Source organism: Tupaia chinensis, unplaced genomic scaffold, assembly GCF_000334495.1.
Source record: "Tupaia chinensis unplaced genomic scaffold, TupChi_1.0 Scaffold000093_1, whole genome shotgun sequence".
Lineage (NCBI taxonomy): Eukaryota > Metazoa > Chordata > Mammalia > Scandentia > Tupaiidae > Tupaia > Tupaia belangeri.
Window position 1 is genome coordinate 3,845,181 of NW_006159555.1, and position 6,357 is coordinate 3,851,537.

A 6,357-nucleotide genomic window follows, 5' to 3' on the forward strand; every position below is an offset into this window, starting at 1 on the left:
TTTGCTGCTTCTTTTTCTAGACCTACTTGGAATCAATGAGGAGCAAAATGCTTTAAGTAAGTCATGATTTCAACCTTATGTATTCCCACCCACTGATTCAGCTGACCTGGCATTCTCCAGAAGAAAGTTTCAGATAAGCATTAGCAGTGACTAGCCAGCAGTTGAGCTCAGGGGTTCCTGGGTCCAAATCCCATGTTTTCCACTTATAATTCATGTGACATTGGACAGGTTATCTAAAACTTCTGTGTTTCTCTATTTACCCCACTTATAAAATAAGGCTAATCATTTCCACCTTGGAACTGTTGCAAAGACTAAATGAGATATGGATATAAAGTAACCAGACACAACCAAATGGTAGCTTTTGTTACACTACAACTGATGGCAAGGGAGATCTCTGTTATTTTTTCTTTAATGTATAACAAGCACTTTAGCAGTACTATTTACAGACAAATAAGCATGTCAGTTACACATAGTTGTTGACCCTTTCTTCAAATTAATGAGCTAAATTAATACTTAGTTAACACATTTTGTTGAACTGTGGAATCAGTATGACTTGGCAGAAAGACTTAGATTCAGATATCAGCTCTATTGTTTACTAATAGGAAGCCTTGAAAAAGTTATTTATTCTCCATATACTTCATCTAGTTGTTAAAAATGGAAAGAAAAATCTCAATTTCAAGTGTGTTCTGAGAACTAAATGACATAATGCAAATGTCTCAATATAAGCAGTATCTCTAATCAAGAATTGACATTGCACCACCTATACACCTTAGGATAATAAAACTTTCATCATTTTCGAAGTTTTTTAGCTCTCTTCACTAACTCAAAATAGTGCTTACCCAAATTAGTTTGAATTTGTTACGTTTTGTCATATTATTTAATTCCAAGTAAAGCTCAATGACAAGCCACTATTTCAGAATGGCTTTTTCAGAAGATATCATCTAAAGGAGATTAATGTAGATGCAGCTCTTTTAAAAATACTCAGAGGAGAAAAATTAAAAACCTCCTTTAGTTATACCTCAAATCCTTAGAGAGAAAAAGCTTTTACATTTATCTTCTCTAAGGGTAAACAACTGGGTTTAGGTTAATTAAATCAAGTAAGAAAACATAAACCTACATAAAATATAATATATTCGAAGTGTTTCCAAATATGTGGTAAATAATTGGTACATTATATATCATTGGTTTGTCTGGTTTCTAAAAAGTCAAGATAGCTCAGTGGTCCTTTGGATGATGATACCAACAATAGGACATCAGTATTTCTGAAAGCAAAAAACTCAAAATACATACAGACATTTTTACAGTCTGCCATGCCTATTTCTAAAACGCTCTAAATCGCAAAGTGCCTTAGGCTAGGTTCCCTGGAAGCAGACACTGAGACAAAAACTCGTGTACAAATCGTTTATTAAGAAACTGCTCCCAGAATAAAACTGTTGAGAGAAGAAGCAGGTGGAGAAGGTAAAGAGGACAAGTAAGGCTTGTTCGTAGGAGGTGGCTGTGCCCCCATGCTGCTGTCCCGCAAAGAACTCCAAGGGTTCATTATAAATCAGAAAGGTCTCAACCTGAAGTGACGGAATTGAAGTTTGTTTTTGTTTTTTTTTAACAGCTACACCTGCCCATCACTAACCAGAGCCATCCTGGGAGATGAAAGTTAACTTTCCAGGCACTGCCTGCTCTCCAGAGCAGCCGCCCAAGAAGAATCACAGGTGCTGGCCCTCGGATGTAACAGAACATGGACACTTTGGGGGAAAGCACACTGAAGCAGGAAAAGGCAACTTTTTGTGGAGCGAGGAGAGGATGAGAGAAAAAGTCAAGTTAAATCTGTTAGCTTTCCTCGCCTCTCAGCTACTCCAAAGTGTCTTGGAGTCCAGTTTACAGTCCAGTTTGGGGTTTAGTTTTGTTTATCAGGGATGTTATAAACACAAAACAGAAACAGTTGATACATACATTATCCCCATAACTAGTGTTGTCATCCATCCAACCAAGATTAAGATAAATTAAGCAAAAAGCAAGCTATTGTGCTCACATCAAACACTTAATATTATACACACAGTTAATTAAAGTATGCATATAGGCAGCTTAATATGGGAAATGCTATTATTCAGTTATGATTATGAGGCAACAAAAATTTACGGTAGTGATTCCTTGTGTTAATCACATTATACACTTTTTAAAAAGTTTATCTATTATCAAGAGAGAGAGCCATAAACACATGCACCCCAAATGAGATAGTCATGCTGTGACCCACACCCATTCTCACCCAGCTCAGATCACAAGCATAAAAGTACATGCCCAACATACTCAGGAAGGCCCCAGGATGCAAACCCAGGACCTTTTCCATGTGGTCTAGCTGCATTACCACTGTGCTACCACCTGGTCACTTTAAATGCTTTTAAAGTAGCATTTAAAATAAAATTGTGCTTGTATTTTGCATATTTTGTCTGTGTTTGTTTTTCCCAATAGAGCACATACACTCACCTAAGAAAGACAGAAGGAAAGATAAAGTGAGAAATCATCCTTCTTGGGTATGGCCAGGCTGTAATCCCTTCTCCACTCTTCTCTTGGGATTCTGGGCACAAATGCGTACACACAGGTCTGGGACTCAAACTGCACAACTGGCCATGTGAGATCCAGTCACCCCAATCACCACATCACTGACTGGCCTATTAGATCTTTTTTATTTAATTTTTCTACTTACTCCTTTTCATTTAGTGTGATAATAATGTCAGTCCACAACAGGACATTTTACAAACCTTGGTCTGGCACTAAGCTAGTTTGAGAAGTACTGTTTTATCCTGACTTCTTTGTTTGTTTGTTTGTCTGTTTGTCTGGGGGGTGTCAAGTTCAGCCTCCAAGATAGAAGCAGACCTAGGAGGAAAGAATGAAAAAAGAGGTGAGCCTACATTAATAATAATCATTCCATAATAATATCAACTCTATTTGAAACATGGTAACACACAATTCCAGGTAGGATGTGAAGTCAGCTTCATAAATTACAAAACTGAAGTTAAGACTGCATTTGTTCTGCAATGTTCGGGACATTTTTTTCCCTCAATACTGAAGCTACAAAGATTAAAAACTAGGGGTGCCATCTTGTGGCAAGATCATCCAATACCAGCTGAACCTTCATGTACCCCTCCTCTAAAAGGAAGCCTTTCTCCCCTTTAGCGCCTCTGAGTATTTTTCAGAACTCCAGTGCTCTTTCTTTCAAAACAGAACTCAAGAATAATAAAAACACCCCTGCCTGCCCCATTTTCCTTCCCAGCAGAGCTCCATGTGGTGAGATGGGCTTTAAGTCGGCCTCTTTAATCATGGGACAGAAAGATTCCACCTGTTTGTGGCTGGAGGGAGCCTCTCTGTGGAGCAGAGCCCTTTTGTCCCCTCCACCCAGCTGTTTTTCTCCATCTTTCACCTGTCACAGAAAGCCAACGAAGCAGGAAGAAGCCTGGGGGCCAGCCCGGGATTAGCTTCACTGTGCGCAACAAATAGATGGTGTGTGGGGAGGGCTTTTAAAGCAAGTGCTGCCACAAATCGTACTGTTTGGAGGAAATTATGGTTGTGAGGAATTTAGGAAGTCATCTGTCACTTGTTTTCAAGCAGCACCATACCAAACAGGCTCGACATAAGAATGACAATCCTATTTGAAATGCTTTTTTTACCAACCATTCCCAGAGAATTCAGTATACAATAACCATTCATATCCAGAAATATGTCCCTATATTGAACATATGTCTCAACTTGGCTTTCTGTACTCAATGGAAATGAAGGGAAAAACATATGAAAATAGACACTCTCCTTTTCAACTTTGAATGATCTATTCATTTACTTTTTCCTGGATTTCTAAAAATTGGGTCATAATTTAAGTCTATTGACAGCATGCCCTTGTAGGGCTTTAGGTTGCAAATGACAGAAATAAAAAAGGTCTTGAAAATAGTTTGTTTGTTTTGTTTTTTTTTAAAGGGATGGGAGGGAATGGATCTAGTCACATAATCTGAATCCTACATAGAATTCTAAATAGGATTCTAGATGGGATTCGGACAAAGCAGGATCAAGGGCCTTAAACAATGCCATTGGATATCTGTCTTTCTATCTCTTACCTGCACTTCCTTTTATATATGTCTTTATTTCAAAGGTAGGCTTCTCCACATGGTAGGGGTAATGACAATCAGCAAAGGAATATTCCCATATCCAACCCTTGCACCTTGATCACAAAAGAAAGTATAGTACTCATCTGTGGTCATTCAAGTAGAAGATTCCCAGGGAAAACTATTCTGATTGGCTCCACTTTGGTTACATGCCAGCACTAGGTACTATAAAAATAAAAAAAAAAAACAATTCACTACAGAACCTGCAGGGTAGAAGAGGAAAATTCAGAAAAGAAGGGGTGCTGTGACTTGGGAAAGAAACTCAACACTTTTCAGTTGTGGGCTTGGATTGATCCGAGTGTAAGAGAATCATCTCCTGTCCCTGCATTCTTGGCCCCATCCCTATACCCAGGTCTGCCTTTTGACAGTCGTTCAATGCAAGATGACATTTGTACCCTTAGTAACCCACTGGTCACCAGTATAAGCACCAACATGGTAAACATAAATTGGAGACCTCAACTGAAGTTTCTACATCCTGAACAAAAGCAGGGAGTAGATCAGCAACATTGTCACCTCTGGTATCTTTTGGAACTGGTAGCACAGGGAGTAAGTACAAATATAGCAGGTATTCTCTGACTGCCTTTCTTATCACACATCCTACAATTTACCTCATGCAAAGAAGAAATTAGGGGGAAAAAAGCAAGTCTTTGTATTTTATGGACAAGAATTGAGTATTATAATAACAATGATAAATAAGATTCAGAATGATTGAACACCTAGGATCAAGCCCTAGATCCAGTCTTAATTTGTTCTATACCTTTACCAAATACTGAACCTTTCTACAATAGTTAAAAAGACAAGAAAAGGTGGGACCAGCAGTTAGTGTAATGGCTATGTCGCTGGACTCCCACGTAGTCAACCACAGTTCGCGTCCCAGACCCAGTGGCTTAAAACTCATGCATGTATGCATGCATGCCCAAGATCCTGAGAGGAGAATGGAGGAGAAGGGATTGTGGCGTGACCATCCCCCCTGGGGGGTGATTTCTCACTTTCTGTCTCTCTGTCTCTCTCTGTCTGTCTGGCAAGCACACGCACCCTATAGCAAAAACCTCTAAAAAAAAAAAAAAAAAAAAGACAAGAGAAGGGGATCATGGTGGTTAAGGTACTGTATCCTACATGGCCACTAAGCAGTTTGAGTCTCAGACTTGAAGGCTTGAAAATCGCACCGGGGTGTGCATGTTCATGCCCCATATCCTGAGAGAATACTGGAGGAGAAGGGATTGTAGCATGCCTACCCCCATGATTTCCCTCTCTCTCTCTGATAAGTACATATGCCCTATAGCAAAAACTAAAAAGAAAACAGAGAGAGAAGAAAATCATTTATTAATTAAAACACATTGGTTTCAGATGATTGTTGAAGCTTATCTTAGCTAGAAGTCTCTTACAAATGTCAAACCTTGGAAAAACACCTATTTTCCATGTGTAGAAAACTGATACTATAATGCCCTCTCCCTATAAGTTTATAATATTTTGCTTCTATCAAGAGAACTTTCTAGCTTCATCTTCTACCTTCTACACTGGATCCAGTAATTGCCCCTGGTAGTTCTGGCAAATGGCCCTCACTCCATCCCCCTTCTTATCAGCTATAATGCTCTTCCCTCCCTCTCATGGCCAGCCTCCCAGTCCTTGTTCACGACCTCCGTCTTCTGATCCTTTCTTTGCCTCAGCTGTCATTTTTCTTCACAGGCGCTTTGTAAGTGCCAAATCCTAATCTGCTCTCACAGGTTCTACCCCATTCAGAGGTCACATCAGCAACATCACAAGTGATCAAAGCCATACAGCTCAACTCCATCCATCAAAAGCTTATCCCAGTTCTGTGCAATGATTTGTAGTCATTTTGGCTTTACAGAAAAACTAACCATGTAAAGTATTTGAAGGTGAAAGAAGAAAGAAAAATGGTTGCAGATTTGGTCCTGAAGTCTAATCAAGAATGGAGAGGAATACCTGCCAGAAAGAATTTCACATTGCCCAGTGACTTTCTAGATCAAAGATACTATTCAATACTGACACTCTCTACCCAAGAAATGGTCAATAGCGTGGCTCAGAACTCAGGTGTACTTGAACCATGGCACAGGGCATCCCAAACATCTCCTATTATACACACACCTACAGGTGTGTGCATACACATACATTCATGCATTTGCTAGCGCCTCAAGAATATAGCATAACATCTGGGCCATCATAATAGCTAACACTTATCATCTACCAGACC